The sequence below is a fragment of the Lissotriton helveticus genome, chromosome 10 (genome assembly GCF_964261635.1).
Source record: "Lissotriton helveticus chromosome 10, aLisHel1.1, whole genome shotgun sequence".
In the NCBI taxonomy this organism is placed as follows: domain Eukaryota; kingdom Metazoa; phylum Chordata; class Amphibia; order Caudata; family Salamandridae; genus Lissotriton; species Lissotriton helveticus.
In genome coordinates this window covers 418,960,789-418,980,490 of record NC_136071.1, presented here as the reverse complement: position 1 = coordinate 418,980,490, position 19,702 = coordinate 418,960,789, and the positions used below count along the sequence as shown (strand labels likewise).

At 46.5% G+C, this 19,702-nt stretch overlaps 1 protein-coding gene across 1 annotated transcript in view; it reads left to right on the top strand.

Moving 5' to 3' along the window:
• The window catches only part of CDKL4 (cyclin dependent kinase like 4), an 843,500-nt gene that overhangs the window by 417,410 nt on the left and 406,388 nt on the right, over positions 1-19,702 (top strand). The gene's annotated exons all lie outside the window — the stretch shown is intronic.

The following is a 19,702-nucleotide window of genomic DNA, read 5'->3' as shown; positions in this document are numbered from 1 at the left end:
TTGCTGTGAAAGATACGGTTGTGCACTTTCATTTCTAACACAAATGCATGGAACAATACGTCATCCTGTGGCATATTTTTCTGCAACACTAGATTCCATGGCTGCAGCGTTACCAGGATGTTTGAAAGCAGTAGCTGCTGCTTGTGTGAGTTTGGAACAGAGTGAGTCGATTGTGATGGGCCATCATTGAGAGTGTATGTGCCACATTTTGTTGAGATCTTGCTTACACAAACTCGAACACAGCACCTTATGAGAAGTCGATTGACAAAATATGAGAGCCTGATTTTGGGAGCTGAGAATGCGACTGTGACAAGATGCACAAATTTGAATCCAGCTACTTTGTTACCAAGTCCAAGTAGTGAGGAAGTGGTAGATGAAGCTGAACATGATTGCTTGGATGTGACTGAGCTATGTACAAAACCAAGGCCTGATATAAAAGATACACTGTTGTCTGAATCAGATAGTGTGATGTTTGTGGATGGATCGTGCTTGAGGGGTGATAGAGGTACCTTGTGCGCTTCATATGCAGTCTATACAGTGACCATGGTCCTTGAAGCTACATGCTTAAAAGGACTCAGTTCTGCCCACATTTTGGAGCTGGTTGCATTGACCAGAGCACGCATCATTGGCACAAATTTGGGAATAACCATATTCACTGATAGTCAATATGGTTTTGGAGTTGTCCATGATTTTAGACAAGTGTGGTTGTAATGTGGATTTTTAACATCATAAGGTTCACCGATTTGGAATGGAAATTATGTAAAAGAATTATTGGTTGCACTACATTTGCCCACAGAGATTGGAATTGTAAATTATTCAGCACATACATCTGGAAATAATTACATAACAAGTGGAAATCATGATGAGGGCCAAGTTGCTCGATTTTGTGCTCAAAATTCAATTTCAATTCACAAAAGTATGCAGAAATCTGATGAGAATTGTCATATGATGTTTTCTCCTTTGGAGACATGGGAAATGATTAGGCAGCTGTACGAAGAAGCTAGTGAGGAAGAAAAGGGAACTTGGATCAAGGCAGGTTGTTCACGTAGGGCTGAAGATGAATTATGGGTCTCTACTGATGGAAGACCGATAATGGCAGTCAGCCTGTTGTCACAAATGGCTAGAATGTACCATGGTCTAACACATTTAGGGAGAGTCGCAATAATTAGGATATGTAAACAAGCATGGTACAGCCCTAAATTCAGGGTCATTGCAGAAATTCTTTGCCAGAGGAGCATGACTTGTCAGCAGCAGAATGCAGGGAGAAAGACTGTTGTTGGTTGGGGCCCAATTGGAAAAGCAGCAGGCTCATTTACCTAATTGCAGGCTGATTTTATAGGACTGCCTCCATGTAATCGATTAAAATATGTGTTGGTTTGCCTGTTCTCTTGATGGGTGGAAGCTTGCCCAACGAGACAAAGCGATAGCCTCACTGTTGCTAAATTGCTACTCAGAGAACTAATTCCACAGTTTGAATTTCCAGTCTCTTTAGAAACTGATAGAGGTACACATTTTAATAATTAAGTAATTTGGATGATTTGTGCAGCATTGCAAATTTAACAAAAGTTACATTGTGCCTATCGACCAGAAGACTTAGGTGTGTTCGAGCAAATAAATGGTACAATTAAGTAAAGACTTTTTAAAGTGTGTGCATCCACAGCATTAAAATAGCCAGATGCTTTACCTCTAGTTCTGATGAGTTTGAGAAGTAGCCCTGCTACAAAGACTGGATTATCACCCCATGAAGTCATTATGGGCAGAGCAATGAGATAGCCATTAGTTCCAGCAAACCACCTGATGAATATAACTGATGATCTAGTGCTCGATTATTGCAAAGGATTGGCTGATGTGGTGCATTCTGTGTTTCATCAGGTTAGAGAAGTTGCAACCACAACACAGCAAGAACAAGAACATGACCTAAGCCCAGGAGAGTGGGTCTTGGTGAAGAAACACATGAGAAAGTCATGTTTGGAACCACTTTGGCATGGGCTATATCAAGTGCAGAATCGAGTAAAGTGGGCACCAGCTACTAGATCTCTTGACACTGTTGTCAATGCCGATGCAGGAGAGAGTTTGATGCAAGAGCAAACAAGAAAAAAAGAAAGAAAGGAATCAAACAAAAGAAGTATTGAATCTGGTGATTCTGTGCAAGTTAAAAAGGGCATGGAAAATAGATATATGGCCTAAAGGAGTGAAAAGACTGAAATACACTCAGAATAAAAAAGTTCCAAATACAATATTTGAAGTATCAAGCTAAACAGAACAAAGTGACTCAGAAGAAGATATAGTTCGGAGAACAAAGAGAGCAAGAATTCCGAACAAGAAATACACAGCACCTGAATGAACATATGTGGTGGCTGAAGCAGTTGAACCTACATATCATTGTAAGGAAAAGACAGTTGCAGGATTACGCCACAGAAACTGTTACAAGCCACCCTAAATGGACTGTGTCAAAAATTAGGGTGCAGAAGACTGAAAAGCTGTTCTGAAAAGTACATAAAATAAAGCTGGAACTCAATTAAAGGCTGCAGAGACAAATATCAAAAAAAGAGAGGGGAGAAGCAAAAAGGCTTAAGAAGTGTTTGGATACACTACACATTTTTTCTCTAGTTTTTTATATTTTTATTTAGTTTAGTATTTGATTTTGTTTTAGTTCTGAGAGAAAATGGCAAGGGCAGGATTACAAGAGACCGGGTATCAAAATCAAGGGTTTAAACATAGATGTATGAATGCTTGCTTTATAAGTGTTTTACTAATGCTGTTTGTTTGGTTAACACAAATTGTTTTGGCCTTACTTTATGTATCCTACTAAGAATAATATTACTAATGAGTTGGTGAGTGAGAAAATAGGAGTGGAAAATCCTAAAGAAGATCCACAAACTAATATTAAGAGATTAACCGGTAATATTTTGCATTAGGATAATTCCATTAATGATTTCTTGTTAAATGTTTTTTCCAAGTTGTTGTATGAGTATGTGGATATTATGGATGTAAGAGATTGTTATGTGTGCATGCAATTATTGTCATCTGTGTCCGAGGGAGTGACCTATCATCACTTACCTTTAACACATGGAATTGTGTGTAGTGTACTGACAAGTTTGTTCTATGAAAAATATTATTTGCAGTATTATTAATCAATTTATGATTTATTGTTTTCTGAAGTAACCATTACAGAGAATATGAATATGGTGGGCAGTGCGAAAAATGGTGAATGTTTTCGGGAGTTTTTCCATACTACTAAAACAATAGATACCGTGTTTGCACATCGTAATAATTTGCCCTGTAGTATGCATCAGGAAGAGATTACATTTATAAATCTAGTGGAAGATAGTAGACAGAGTTTTGAAGAAAAAGCTGCTGAGCAAAAGTCCCATATACCTCCTTTGGTTTTAGTATTAAATCTGTTTATAAACAAATAAAGTCACAGACAGCAATAGTACATATCCACAAGGCCTTGGCCACATAGCGGTTCAAAAGTAATGCAATAAAGAGACTGACCATAGTGACTGTTGGGCCATACAGAAGTAATGGGCCAATGCCCCTGCTGAGACAGCTGCCTAAATGAACAATTATACAAAACCAGCAAAAAATAGAAATCCCCCCTCCGCCCCCCACCAGCCCAACTTCCCCCCCGACCACCCCCGTTCCAGGTCCAACCCTCTTGTAGCAACACAACTGGCCACTCTAAAGCACCTCAACCTTCATCCTAGGACAAACGCAGCAATCAAAGATATCTGGGGCAGGTGACCTCTCTAAATTCTGTGGCTAGTAGAGATAGAAAAGGCTGCCACAGTTCCACATATTTAGCACCCTCTCCGGCTTTAATAAGAGACAGTTTTTCCATGCCCAAAACATTCCAAAGACGGTGCACCCACCCCTGAAATGTGGGGACATGTGGGGTGTGCCAAAGGGATAAGATGTTCGGAAGTGCTGACCCTAGGGCAATTGCAATCAGACGACCCCTGTGGGACCTCAACGGATAGGTAATGGGATTAGGCAAACCCAATAGTACGTAGGAGGGAAACCTCGGGATCTCTGTATCAGAATGTGCATCTACCTCATCAAGGACCAACCTCCAGTACCCCTGAAGCTGGGCGCATTCCCACAATAGATGTACCAGTGTGCCCCTCTCGCCGCACCCACGCCAACAAGTCGCCTCTTTAGTATGATCCATTTCGTGAAGTTTCTCTGGAGTGTAATACCAGTAGGACACAATTTTTGTGAGGGTGTCCGTCAGGCCCATATGGTATGCGGACTGCAGCGCTCGGTAATAGATACCCTCCCAATCTTTATTGCTAAATGTACGCCCCAAGTCCCTTTCCCATCGCGCCCTCCCGGAGTTGTAGATATGTGTGTAGCGGTCTACGAGCATGCGGTACAGGTCCGATATGAGTTTTTTATTAGCCAGTACTCATAAGGCTGTAGTCGGCGATCCGCCCCCTCTCGAACCCGGTCACTGAGCGCCCAGTGCTGGGCCTGGAGGTACCGAAGTCGTTCAGATTCCGGCAAGCCATATTCCTGCCGGAAATCCACGAACGGACGGATCCCCTCCCGCGTGTAGAGATTGAACAGGAACCTACAGCCCGCCAGACACCACTGCGCAAAAGCCAAGATATCCTGCCCGGGGCTAAAATCCGGGTTCTCGAGCAAGGGTGTAAGGGGGGATGGAAAGGTGGTCAACTCATGCTTCAGGTTGGTGCTATCCCACACTTCCAGCGGCACTCTCGTTATATGCGAGGCATAGAGATTAGGGGGTCGATGCTTTCTGCGAAGGAAGGGGACCTCCTGGAGCGGACGGCCCGCAACAGCCTGGTCCTGAAAGAGCCAATGCTTTTCGGGCTCCCACCTGCTTCACTCCACGAGGGTCCGCAGTTGGGCTGCCTGATAATATAGAAGCAGGTCCGGTAAACCTAGTGCTCCCTTCTCAGGGGGCAGTGTCGCCAGCCTGAGCTTCATCCGAGGCCTTCTCCCGTTCCATATGTAATGGGCAAGTTCAGATTGAGTCTGGCGGATCCAGCCATCTGGGGGCCGCAACGGTATGGCACGGAATAGACAGAGAATCTGCGGCAGGATTGTCATTTTTATGGCAGCTACCTGACCCAACCATGACAGCGGGAGGTGCCTCCATCTACCCAGCTCAAGTCGGATCGTGTGGCGAAGTTGCGCATAATTGATGCGGACCGTGTCTTGCAGCGTAGGCGCCAACTGAATCCCCAGGTACGGGACGGCCTCTGAAGCCCAACAAAATGGAAAATGGTCCTGAAGGTAGGCCCGTGTGTGCTCCCCAAGGGAAAGGTCCAAAGCCACCGATTTGGTCATGTTGACCTTGAATCCTGACACCTGAGAGAACGCGTCCGTGATATCAATACAAGCAGGTAGCAAGTCTCTGGGCGAAGATAAGGATAGCAGAACATCATCTGCGTAAATACTGATGGTATGTATGTAGGCCCCAAACTTAACCCCGCAGACCCTCGGGTCGAGTCTCATCGCCTGCGCCAACGGCTCCATATACAGAGCAAAGAGCAGGGGCGACAGAGGGCACCCCTGTCTCGTACCCCGCTCGATGGGGAAGCGGGGCGAGGTGCAGCCATTGACCCTGACCATCGCCGTAGGGAAGGTGTAGCAGTTCAGGACCCAAGTGCGGAACTTCACTCCCAACCCCGCCTTCACCAAAACCTGCTCCAGATACGGCCAATGGACTCGGTCATATACTCTCCGGCAGTCCGCGTAGCCTTCTCTATCAGATGTAACACCCTTTTAGTGTTGTCGGTTGTTTGGTGTTCCGGTATAAATCCTGCCTGATCCGGATCGATGAGTCCCGGCATCAACGGAGCAAGCCAAGCCGATAAAATGCTGGTGTAGAGCTTAAGATCGACATTAAGAAGAGATATAGGGTGGTAGGCCTCGCATCTCGAATGATCCTGCCCTGGCTTGGGGATGACTGTAATAGTGGCGTCAAGGAGGTCCTTAGGGATCGCTCCCGGTGCCGGGAATGAGTTAAAGAGGGCGGTCAACAACTGAGCCACCTGCATGCAGAACGTCTTGTAAAAGGTGGCCGAAAAGCCATCTGGCCCCGGTGCTTTTGCTAATTTAAGGGGCGAGATAGCTGTGATTACCTCCTCCGGCCTAATAGGTCATTCTAGCAGGTCCGCCTGTTCCGACGTCAGGGCCGGGAGGGGAACCGACGCCAGGAATGTCAAGTCAAGCGAAGAGCCAGTATACAAGGAAGTGTAAAAATCACTAAATGCTGCCGCAATGTCGGGGTCCTCCGTGACCACCACCCCCCCGCCTTGTGTCCCAATCTCCTGAACCGTGTGACGGCGCTGAGCTTCCCGGAGTGCACGACCTAGTAGACGCCCGCATCTATCTCCACCATTATAATACATATGCCGCACCCTCAAGGCCGCATATTCCTCCCGGTCCCGGTCTAACGTGGCCAGCTGTGGCCGTACCAGGCGCAGTTGTTTCCATACCCTCGGCGCCCCGGTCTGTTGGTGCATGTGCTCTAATTCCCTCTTCTGTTGTGTAAGCTCATCTCTCTTACGCGCCCTTTCTGTATTTTCGGCCGCCGAGATTGCAATAAACTCGCCACGCAGTACCGCTTTAAGTGCTGCCCAGTGCGTTGCTAAGGACGTGTCTGCAGTGCTATTATGCGCTAGGTAGTCCCTAATGGTCGCCGTGATTTTCTCTACTACTTCCATACGGTACAGCAGGGAATCGCGCAGCCTCCAACAGCGAGTGGCTCGTTGCACTGGCGGAAAGGAGAAAACAGCGGTTAGGGGCGCATGGTCAGAAAGGGCTGCGGCACCTATATCTATCTCTGTCGTGAGTGCTTGAAGGGACATGGAGGCCAAGAAATAATCCAATTGCGCATAGGTTTTATGGGCATTAGAGTAGTAAGTGTATTCTCGGGCACCTGGATGGAAGCTGCGCCAAAGATCCACCATTCCCATCTCACCCAGTCTGGCCAGACCTCCCCCCGAAAGAGTCCCCGCCTGAGACGAGCGCTGACCTGACCTGTCCTGAAGATTGTCGAACACCAAATTCAAGTCCCCACCCACCAGAATGTGTCTATCGGGGGAGGTGGCCACGTCGCTTAGCGCCAGATGAAATAACTTTTTTCTGGCCTTCATTGGGGGCATAGCTGGAGCAAACCGTGAAAACTGACCCCCCCAGAGAGAATCTATAGGACAACAACCTCCCTTTGATCTCTACCCCCTTCTGTAGAACCTTCCCCTGATGCGCTGGGCTACCAAAATTGCTACCCTTGCAATTTTAGTAGGAGCGGATGAAAAAAATTGGAGTGGGAAGCAGCGGGACCTCATCCTCTGACAATCTTTTTGCAAGAGGTGCGTCTCTTGTAAAAGGCATATATCCGCCCTAGAATGCTCCAAAAAGTAGAGGACAGCCTTCCTCTTCACAGGATTGTTAAGTTCCTGCACATTCAGCGTGAGGATCCGTAGTTCAGCTGCAGGCATCAGTCTCCTCCCAGTCAACACCCTCTACTGCCAAGGGATGCCCTCCACTCGTCTCAGCCTAGCCTGGAGACACCGGCCACCCCCCAGCTACACCGGGAATCGAACTCTCCACTCACAAACAGTAATGTGGGTCTGCAATCCCCCTGACGGAACACATGGACCTGGAACCCCCCCTTCCCCCACACACCCCCACCTCAACCCCCAAACTAGAAAACCAAAAAGCACCCAACATTTCAAAAAGTACGAAGTGTCCATCATCCGTAGATGATTGGTAAAATACAGCAATGGGGTAAGCTGCTCTCTGCAGAAAAGGAAAAACTCTCCCTCCCGCCAACAGCATTATACAAAAGAAGCTCAGAGACATAGCCAGTAATCAAGGTCACTCGGAGTTCAGCTGGGATGTGGCACTTCAGCTCCCGAGGAGACTGCCACCACCGGCGCCCGTTGGCCATCTGGAATCTCCTCCGCAGGGGGCTTCTTGACCCGACGACGTCTGGTCTGCTGCCGCCAGCGCAGCCTGCCGTCCTCTGAATCAGCTATGGGCACCTCTTCTTCAGTAGCATCCGCAGGGGGATCCTAGCCCAACAGGCGGCAGGGTTCTGTCAATGACCGGAGCTGGTGGAGTTTATTGCCCTTCTTGAAGATAAGGCGGAACGGGTGACCCCAATGATAGGAAATATTGTGCTGTCGTAGATAGGCTGTGACCGGCTGGAATGTCCTGTGCTTTTGTAGTGTGAGTGCAGACAAGTCCTGATACAACACGGGGGACTGCCTCCTAAAAGAGAGAGGGTGCTGCTGCCTCGCCTTTTGCAGAATTTCTTCCTTCGTGTGAAAGTCCTGCACGCAGGCCAGAATGTCTGGGGGGGGCTGATGGCAGTCTCGGGGGTCCCACTCTGTGAACTCTGTCGATCCGCAACTCCGACCCCACCGGACGCCCCAATATGTGGTTGAAAAGATCTCCAGTAAAGCCCAGCAGATCCTTGGTGGCCTCAGATAGCGTGACCCCCGTATGCGGACGTTATGGCGGCGGGAGCGGTTTTAGAGATCTTCCATATGCGACTGTAGATCGACCTGTTGGTCATGGATCCTCACTATTTCTTGTCGCAGTGCCTCCATCTCGGGATCACGACTATCACTCTTGGTCTCCAAGTCTGCCACACGCTCCCCAATGCCATCCACATCCCTACGCACCTCCTTTATCTCATCTGCGAATTCTTTCTGCAGGGTGTGAATATCGTCCCGTAAGGTGGTAAAGAGCGATTCCTAAAATGCCTTGGTGATCGGTTCCGTGCCCTCCGTTTGCCCCGCAGCAGAGTGGGTAGCGTTCACAGCCATATCCTTGGCCTGTTGATTTGCCTGCGCCTTGGCGAAGAGGTCCTTGACCGACTTGTCCTTCCGACCTCTCGCCGTGGATATGTCTGCCCTGAAGATCCATGGAGTCGGCGACCACGTCCGCCGACGTTCCGAGGCCCGTGAAAGCCCCCACCGGACCCGCACACTCCACCGGCTGCAGCTCCTCGCCAAGGCCCGTCGTAGTCCCCCACCAGGCAAACGGGGCACCTATGTTTCAAGCTGCAGGCGCCACGTACCGCTATCCAGCCCAAGGGGCCACCACAGTGTCAGCCAGAAGTCAGGACAATGGCTCACCGCAAACCTGCCCACGCCCCCAGTGACTCTGGCGTGCTCGGCCCACGTTGCGCCTCTCCTTGTGGCCCTCGGCCTCGCAACCCTATACTCAAGCTTGGGGACACTCTTCGTTCACCCAGGGAATCCCGGCTGCCGCCGTTTATCCCCACCTCCTCTTTGCGACACCCCTCTTGGCCTCTCGCAACCTCCCAGGGACGCTATTGTGCCGCTGCCGTCCACACTCTATGACCCCATGGGCAGTTTCGGGCCCGACTGGCCTCCCAAAAGCCACCAACAGTCTCCCTGCTCAAGGGGCAGCGTACTCCGCATCACTCTCGCCGGCCTCCCGCAGCCTCCACCAGCCCCCACAGGGCATCAGCACTCTCAGCCGTGGCTCCCGCGAAGCCCCTGCAGTGCCACAGTCCACTCAGAACAGGAGGGGGTCAAATGCACCTTCAGCGCCAAAGCTCACTGGCAGTGCGCAGACCGCAAGACACAGCCTCCGGCTGTCCCCAGGGGTGATTGCGCCGTCCAGCCTTCCGAAGTCACTCAGTGGTATCTCTTCGCACCAGCCCGGGCAAGGCTCCCCCGCATTCGATCTCCACCACAGGCTTGGATCCCTCCTCACCTAAGTCTGGGCAGATCCCAGCAACTCCCGGTCTCCTCCGCTCCTGTAGCGGCTCTCGGAGCTGCCTCAGTGTTAGTCCTCGCCAGACTCCGGCGGCTGCTTTCAAAATGGCGGCCGCCACTGTCCCTCTCCCCTCCACCAAATGGCACCTTCCAGACGGTGTCGGCGCTGCTTCGCCTAGGCGGCCGATCGCATCGACAGGTCACTGAGTCTTGGAACGTGACACACCTCGGCGCCTCTGCAACGGCCCTCGCTCGCCGTGGCGCAGTCCAACTCCGCCGATCCAGCCCAAGCTGGCGGTCAGTTCAGGCCCACCGCAGCACCGCTGGCTTCGTGTGCACGCGTGGAAGGGAACCTCCTCCACACCTTACCCCCACAGTGGTAGTTGCTCGGCGCCGTCCTTCCGCTCCCAAAGGCGCCCGTCCAGGAAAGCAGGGACCGGGCCGCGCCGCCTCACAGCCCACGCGTCCCGCCAGTCGTCATCAGTGCTCGCTCCCGGCCACCACCCTCCCGTGGCCAAGAACAGCCCCTCAGGTCTCGTCCACCGCTTCAAAGGTGTCCCCGGCAGAACCGGAGCCGGACCGCTCCAGGAATGTGTGCCGACTGTTGTAAATACGGCCAATATGCCTGTGCTAAAATATGCTGCGGTGGGAGCTCCAGAGCAGAGCGTCTATTCACTCCGCCATCGTAGCCACGCCCATTCCTCGTTCGGCTTCTAGAGAAGGAAATTACAAAAAGAGTGAGACATATGCTGCAATGACTCTGGATTGGCATCATAGAGGAAAGCTTTACTTACTTAGACAGAAAACTGATTATAATAATAATTTCATTGGTTCTAGTTAATGTGACCATACTTTCCTGATTACAGGGGGTTGTGGAATAAAAGTTGGGACGGATCCTGTTTTTCCTGGGCTGTATTATGTGATTGGTAAGAATGCCTATTATAGGTTGCCCGCACGTGGGTATGGGTGTTATGTTGGAATTGTTTTTCCCAAGCTTTATCATATGGAGAAAAGTCATGGAACCAATGAAAAGAAAAGTGGACTAACACGAAATAAAAAGGGAATTAGTGCTGCGGAAATTGTGGGAGATATTGTTGGAGCATTGATACCTTCAGTTGGAGTAATTTTGATTTTTTCTATAAATCTAGAAATTTGTCCACAGTGGTTGATCATTTATCAACAGACACTACTGTTGGGTTCTTAATGATTGATACTGAAATGGTGGCTAGAAGATCTATAGTTCTACAAAATAGGCTTGCTCTTGACGTTATTATTGGCAAAAGAGGGCGGAGATGCTAACATGTTGAAAATACAACAGTGCTGTACATATATCCCTGACAAAACTAAGAACCTGGAGGTATATATTACTAATATTACGCATTTATGGGTAGATTGTACTGAACTGAAGGTTGATGTTGTGTGGGAGAAACTTGTTAAGGGTTTCTCTTCAGTGGGTGACTGGTTTTGGTAATAGCTTACTAGGAAAAATACTAACACCAATAATTGCTATTGCCAAGGGATATTAACGCTGGTATTAATATATAAAGGTTGTGAGTGCAAGAAACAAACATTAGAGACCAAACAAAAAGCAAGAAAGAGAAAGAGAGAAGAGAGAAGAAATAGAGTTGGAGGACAGAAGAGGAAATTACTGTGAAATAGTAAAATAAATAGATGAAGTTATGTTGAAACAGAAGAAAACTACTGCTTTCTAGGCAGTGAAATCTGATGACAATCAGATTTTTGGATTTTATGATGGCTCAAGTGTATTTTTGTTTCACTTGTCTGAGGATCTGTAATTCGAGCTGCATTGTGCCTGATGAGTATTCACATTTTTTTTTATTAGATAAAAGCAAGTTGATAAGTAACCAGAGTCTGTCATTATTATTATCATTGGTTATAGTGTATGAATTATTTTCTTTGTTTAGGTCCTCATAAAGTTAGGATTCTGTCTATCTTTGCCAATCCATGAAAACTCTACAAGATTCATCGGAGAGAGAGAGGACCACATAGATAATAGAAATTGGTAGGTTGTTTTAAACTCATGCAGCATGAAAGGGACTACAAGGTGTTAAACTTCGTTGCCCCTTACCGCTGCATCAGTGCTAATACAATGAATACAGGCAGGTATAAAAATACATAACAGTAATAAGGCGTACTTTTACGATGCAAGTATAACTAGATGTACCTAAGTGTAACTAGCATGTATGTAGGTGTAGAGCCAAGAATCCCCCTAAGATAAAGCCAACTTTATTACCTGATGTGAGAGACTGTGGGACCCCATCTTGGGGCCTGAATCCGATCTTGCTAGCGAAGCCTTCCATAAGAATCGGATCCGGAGGGCTTTCCGAGCAAATCGTGCTGTGTGAGTCCGACCAAACGAGTATGATGCAGCCGCATGCTGATGGACTCGGTTTGCTGGACCACCCATTGAACTCTATGGGAGCCTGTATACTGACGCGCGCACAGGCTCCCATTGCAAACAAGGGGTGGGTGGGGAAAAACGTACACCCTCTGGTGGGCACCCCATGTTGCCTGCCACACAGTGCATGCTTGGATCAGTGGGACCCATATGCACCCCCCACTACCGATTCAGAGGACTCCTGGTGAAGGGGATCTGCTCTGGCCCCCCGAAGTTGGATTCCAAAAGCCATTTTGTCTCGCTGAGACCGAGTCGATACGGCTGACAGAATTGTGCATCGTACTCACTAGTACAGAAGCCGGGTCCATTGCGCTACACGATTCGGCTCGGGCAAGTCGTATGGAGAGATTCGGGTCTGGAAAGATTCAGTCGTCATGGACAAGATCTACGCATCGTACTTGGTCATTCAGAATGGAGGACAATGCAGACGGAAACAGTGGCTCCGAATTGGATTTGATTGTTTCGTATCCCGTCAGGAGCTCTTCCCACGAGATCGGAATCTGGCCCTTGGTCTCTAGATGGACACCCCACGACTGATGTCAGACCACTCAGAGCTGGAGTGTCTGCATGCAGGAACCTCAGCGTCTTGCGTCAGTGTGTCAGCATGGAAGTCCTTTTTCTCCTCTCTTGATTCAGCAATGATATGGTGTTTATTATACCAAAGTGGTACCCTCAGGGGATCTACCTGGCTGTGTCATGTTGGACTAGGATGACGGAAGGGATGACCCTTATGCATAGTTATTATGCAGTAGATGGTAGCCCTGCTGAGATTCCAAGAATCCTCATGCATAATGAATGAGGCCAGTTTTCGGAGAAAACCCCACGTCATTTAAGCAGTACCGTCACTAGGTAAAATGTCAATACCGAGAATCGTTATGAAGTGTAATGGCAGGTGAGATATAGGTGAAAGGTTTGGGTACTACCTTAGCCAATATCGGGGTACCTGTATGAAACAGAACAGTGGAAGCAAATATGACCATGTTTTAGGGAGGGAGCATGCACACTTTAGAACTGGTATGCAGTGGTAAAGTGCACAGAGTCATAAGTCCACAAAGGAAATTTAGCAATAAATATGAGTGCAGTAGACAAAACGTTTGGGGGGGACCACCCTAATGCTGACCGGTCTTACAATTACTATTTCAAGATGGCTGAGGGCCAGTTGGAAACAGTAATAAAATGTGAAATATCCACAGGATGCTGTGCACAAAGAGCCTGATTCATGAAGGTAACTTATGTGTAGTAACATTATGAGTGCTGAGTCTCCGCACTTGGGCTGGAATCTCGACACTACACACGCTCTGCAGCGGAGACGCAGCACTCGTACCTTTCGCTTACCTTACATATGTTGGCTTTGTGAATCAGGCCAGTAAATTGAAAAGGACAGCCAGAAGCAGTGTGCAGCTGCTGGCCATTGCTAAAAACAAAATGTAAAAAGCCAATTTAGCAGGGGACAGGGGAAAGTGGCAGGAGAACAATGGGCAAGCAGGGAAAGAGAGCGACAGGGGGAAGAGCAGTGATAAGCATTAGAGTCATGAAAAAAATAGTCGATCAAGCACTGAACTGCAGAGACACGATAAAAGGCAGAAGGATACAGAAACACTCAACAGATTGAGGCAAGACAGTCACTTATCTATGGGCAAACCTATGAGGTTATCAACAGTGTCTCAAGCCCATAGCTGTAAGAGGAATAACACTTAATTCCAGTGGTTTGAGTGGGTTGATCCAAAACCTACTCTAAGTATATTTTAAAGTAATAGCTCTGTTGACAACAGCTAGTGGATTGTAGGCGTGACTTACAAAACATAGTTTATCATAGTTAAAAAATGTGCTTGATGTTTTTTTAAAATAGTTAAGTGACTGGTATTAATGCGTACGTTTTCTGGTGAGGTCTTCAACAAGTGTCGAAGGCACAATGTCATATTTCCACGTCAGTAAGAGCTGAAAGGGTCAATGGTGGGCAGTTTCTTTTTCATTTACGAGCAGCGTAGATAACCTACTTCAAGGCCATTCGCAAAGAGTGGAATGTTGCCTGTGTTGTTAGAAAACACCTCCCAGGCCATATTGCAAATGTATGCAATGGCAAAGAGCTATGCTACTGGGGCACATGAGATGTGAGGCCTTGTCTATAACTTCACAGTAAAAAGGATGCCTCCAACGATCTTTTTGCCTCCGACTGTACGCTTTCTAAAATCTGGGGACACTCTATTCGCCAACATTCATTCCCAGCTTGTGCCCTGCCCTGATAGTAGTAATCAGTATGACTTTTGTATAATGAAAAGGTGCAAACTTAATTTAATGAAAATAAAAAACAGTTACAGCATGGAGAGTAGGAGTGCAAACCTCCCTATCAAAGGCAACAGTTCCTAGTGGGCCTGAAAATTCAGATGCTAGTCAAACCACAAAAAATGTGTTCACCTAATTTCATGAAAATACAAAATGGGCACAGCATGGAGAGTAACATTGCAAACGTATCTAACACTAAGGCCCAGAATCTGAGTGGGCCTGTAAATTCCAATCCACCATACAAATCTCGGTTTGCTCAGAAAACGGAATAAGGTGCATGATAAATACTGCACCACCTGAAATTTTCCCCGAGTAAATTTGACAGGTCATATTTTCCAAAATTACCGGGTGAACACATATGGTAAATTCCAATACATGTTTACTTTGGTGCACAGAGCAACACATTTGCATTATAATTCCTCATTTCCATAAGGAAAATTCTGAATTCAAGATGTTCACCTCAAATCCTGTGGTGTTTATATTTAAAAAGGTGCAATCAACCCTATGCAGGCCACTCGGAATTGGCTCAAAGGTCAGTTAAAGTACATGAAATAACATTGCATGTTCTGCAATACAGTTTGGACAGTTATTAGTGCAGGAGCGCTCACTGTGGAAAATAACATTATCCAACGTTATCCTTCTACATCTGTGTTTCACTCGAGCTTCTTAAAATCTTTCAACTTCAAAAACCAAAATGTTTTGTGTTTTCAATGCACATTTAATTATTTTTACAGTGAGTTACACTGTGTTCTTGATGAGGCTAATATAGTTCATACTTTACATTTCCGGAGATGCGTGCACTTTTCATTTTTTATACAATGCTACTAATATCCGTACATATATACAAAATAGCAAAGTTCCAGGTGAGTCTCACTGAAACGATGCAGGACTTCTGGGCAGAACTAGTAGAAGGAGGGTCTGTTATTAGGTTGACCCTAGGCAGAACATGCGCTGTATCTTCGAGACCTGCTGAAACCACTATGTAGGCTTTCAGTCCACCCCCTTCTTTCTATTAGCTGTCTGCATTGTCATTCGTCCATTCTTTCTTTCTATTCAATGCATGCATTTGTCATGTCTCTTTTGTCCCCCCTCCCCTGGCAGCAGTGACCAAGTGCAATATTACTCCTCAAGTTAGTTTTATAGCATCTGTTTTCTGAACTAGTTTGTTTTGTTTAGTTTTCGCTCCAGTCTTTTGGAAACTCGTATGTGTGACCTTGTTTTGGTTTCGTTTAGCACGTCTTTTGGAAACCTTTCTTTCTGGTTTCTCTTAGCCTCTCTCCCGTCTTTTGAAAAAGTTACCTTTTCCTCCTTAGTACTTTTTTATATATATTTTAGATCAATTTCTGTGTGAAAAATAAACATGTGTTTGTTTGAAAATTAATATTTCGTTTTGTGTGTAAAGCATCTGTAAATTCTCTGCAAATGCTTGACATCTCTTTTCCACCTGACTGGAGAAACCTTCCCCAGCCCTGGGCAAAATGCAAGAATAGTACATGACAAAACAGCTTTTTGAAATGCAGTTCACTTTCAGTCATGCACTCTTTCCTCTGACAAATTCTGCAGTCTGCAGGCTCCCAAGTACATTATGATGCTTCAGCTCCCCCTGATCAAAGAAAGCGATAACAATGTGATTTATGACTTGCCCTGACTAAAGATTCCGCACAAAACCAGCAAATGGTTCATTTCACCCAACTATATTGCTTCCTTTGTTACAGTTGCAATCTGTCAGGGAAGTTTACATTTTCTAAAATTTATAGAAATAAAACTAAAACCTATATCTCTGTGCAAAACACATGTGCACATAATACCCGTTTCTTTTTTGTTTCACAAGCTTTGAATAAACTAGTTTTGTGAAAAACATTTGCACTCATGTTTGTATACTTTGATGTTTTTTTTAAACCACTGGCTTCTTTTGGAACAGCATGCCATTATGGTATTCTAAATTTAAAATTAACTACAATGTAACTGATATCTCTTTTTTAAACATACATGCACTTAGATTGAACCCCTTCACTGCTACTCCTTTCCCACCCACCCCCACCCCCATGCTAATGCTTTTTTTGCCTATTCGGGGAAGTTTGCACTTAGGCCCCTGTGGATTTCTCTGGAGGAGACTGAGAAATTAGCTAAAATACAGCAACATTTTTTTTGGGGGGGGGTCCAAAAATTGGAAAAAAGTTCTGTAGAGAAAGTGTCTGATTTTTTTCCTGCAAAGGGGTTTCAAAAAAGTTTTTGTGGTACTAAAATCACCATCCTCCCAGCGTTTAGGAACAGGCAGACTTTAGTCAGGACAGCAAAATTTTCCTCACAGTTTTGGCATTTTTACATAGCATATTTGTCCTACTTTTTGTGCTTTCAACCTCCTTCCAGTTATTGGTAGACATAGGCATGAAAGCAATAACTGTGCTGACACAGTGATCCCATGCTGAAATGTAAAACAATGAGGGGGGGTTTAAGCTAAATTTGAGGTTCGCAGGGGATTCGGGTAGGAAAAAGTTAGGGGATCCATGCAAACCACACGTCCCTGGACTCCCTTGGGTGTCTAGTTTTCAGAAATATCTGGATGTGGTAGGTTTCCCTAGATATCCGTCCAGCCTAGGATCAAAAACACAGGTGGCCCCCTTACAAAACCATGTTGTTTTGTGATAGATAATTTTGATCTCTCCACAATACGAATTGGGCCAATCGCTGCTGCAGGTACTTGGCCCACCCACACAAGTGAGGCACAATTTTTATCTGGAGGAATGCTGGGTCATAGGAGATTTGTGCCGGCCCGGTGATCCCACAATTTTCTCACACAAAAATGTGAGAGATCTACACAAGTGACACCATCCTGTCATCCCTTGGGTATCTAGTTTGCAAAAATATGCAGGTTTGCTAGGTTTCCTATGGTGCTGGCAAAGCTAAGGTCCAAAATCCACTGCTAGGCACATTGTGAAAAAATTGTCCGTTTTTACTGGAAAAATGCACTAGGCCACCCGCGCAAGTAAGGTACCATTTTTATTGGTAGAATTGGGGGAATGCTGGGTGGGTGGATGTTTGCGGCTCCCCGCAGATTCCAGAACTTTCCATTATAGAAATGTGAGGATAATGTGTTTTGTATTTACAAAGTTTGATGTTTCCAAGGGATTCTAGGTTACAGAACCTGGTGAGAGCCGCTTACAATAATCCCTATGCTTTCTGCCCCAAGGGGGCAGATCAGGGGTAATAACCCCCACCAAGACTGTCCCATTTGTGTTTAGGGGTGGGTGCATTGTCATGCCCATTCTGGACAGCCCCCACCCCCATGTTTAAACAAAATCCCTGGTGCCTAGTGGTCTCTCTGCCCCCCGGGGGGGGGGGGGCAGATCAGGGGCTATTACCCCCATCTGCTTCCCGAGGTTAGCCAAAAGAATTTAGCCATTTTATGTGGGATGGGGCATTGGCATGCCCGTTCTGGGCAGCTGCCATCCCTACGTATATAAAAAGCAATATAATCCCTGGTGCTTAGTGGGCTTTCTGCCCCACTGAGGCAGCAGATCAGGAGCTACTTCCCCCATCCTCCTCCCGGGGGAGGTAGAAAGACTGTGGCTAATTGTTGTGGGTGGTGGGGGCATCGGCATGCCCATTCTGGGCAGCCCCACCCCTATGTATAATATAAAGAATCCCTGGTGCCTAATGGGCTTTCTGCTCCACCGGGTGGAAGATGAGGGGATATTGCCCCTATCTGACTCCTGGGGGGCCGGGGGGGTGGGGTCAGAAAGACTGTGGCAATTTTCATTTGGGGGTGAACTATGAAAAAAGCGAGTCCCTTACTTACTAGTGGACTTTCTGACCACCAGAGAGGGCAGAAAGACAGAATATTTATGGAAACGTTGGGGGTAGCAAAAGCCCTTTCCCAAGGAACTGCTCCCCCCTCCCTGGTGTCTAGTGGGGGATCCCTGCTTGGGGAGCGCCCTCCTGAAATGATCCCCAAGAAGGGATCCACTAGGGAGGGATACCATTGGAAAGGGGAGATTCTCCCCTTTCCAACGATACCTCTCCGGTCTGTCTTTGTGCTCGGGGAGCAAGATAGCCCCACAAGCACATAGGCAATGAAACTGAAACAAGCCAATTGGCTCATTTCAGTTCCGTATTCAATGAAATTGCGTCACCTTGCCACATGGGCTGATCTTCAGTTCTCTGAAACAAACAGAACAGCCTCGGAACTGGGGAAGCTACTTCCCATCTCCCGGGGCTGTTTTAGTTGAAAGGAAATCCCTCTCGTTCCCTCACCAGACGGATTTCCAGTGCCATGTTGTTGGACACGCAGGTGCCGTCCGACGCACATGAACATTATAGCGTCGGACAGCTCCCGCACGTTCGAAGCATGCAGATGATTAATACAAACACTGTTGGTGCAGGGTTGTTCTTTCTTTGTTATAAAGCACACACATACCAGCCGTTCCCATACATTTCAAAAACAAACAAATGTTTTACATCTCAAACACATTTTGTTTACTGCAGTGATGCTTATTTTACTTGCTGGCAACTTTAACAACTTAACATTGGCTACAAGTGTGATTGCTAATTTGTATGCAAAACAGCATGCTAAACAGACATAGCCTTTAACTCCTCTATCTAGTTTAGCATAGCAGGACTGTTTACATCCTGTAACAGCTCTACTTTTTTAAACAAAGAGGTGTGACTGCTTAACGGTTGTGGATTTCATGTCAGTGCAACTTTAGGCTCATCTGTGTATGCAATATTCCCTTTAAATAACACATTTCATTAATTTGTAAATGTAAACACTAAGACCCACCATACGGATATTTCAAAACATGTACTGGATTGTTTTGTGCCCAAACAAACACAGCATTAACGTGAACACACCATTCCACTACACACCACATACATCCACTACACTGCATAACACATAAGTAAAAAACATGTGCATTTACAATGCCAGTAGCTCTAACTCTCGCAAATGCGAGACCTATTGCATTACAAATGCTTGTTTATTTTGCTCTCAGTAACTATAAAATATGCTTAAAAAAATATATAAGTACACTCTGTCTTGACTAAACGTACTGTTCAGTCAGCTGTTTTGCTAAACTAGTGAGGCATACAATCAGTCTTAGTAGCAAAGCTTGAACCGCAAGGAAGTACTCTCCTTGGATGTTTCTTTTATTGATATTCTCATTCCTATGTGATGTTTCTTTTATTAGTATTCTTATTCCTATGTGATGTTTATTTTATTGCGTTCTCTCCTTCTTGTGCGATGTTTCTTTTATCGCGTATTCTCCTT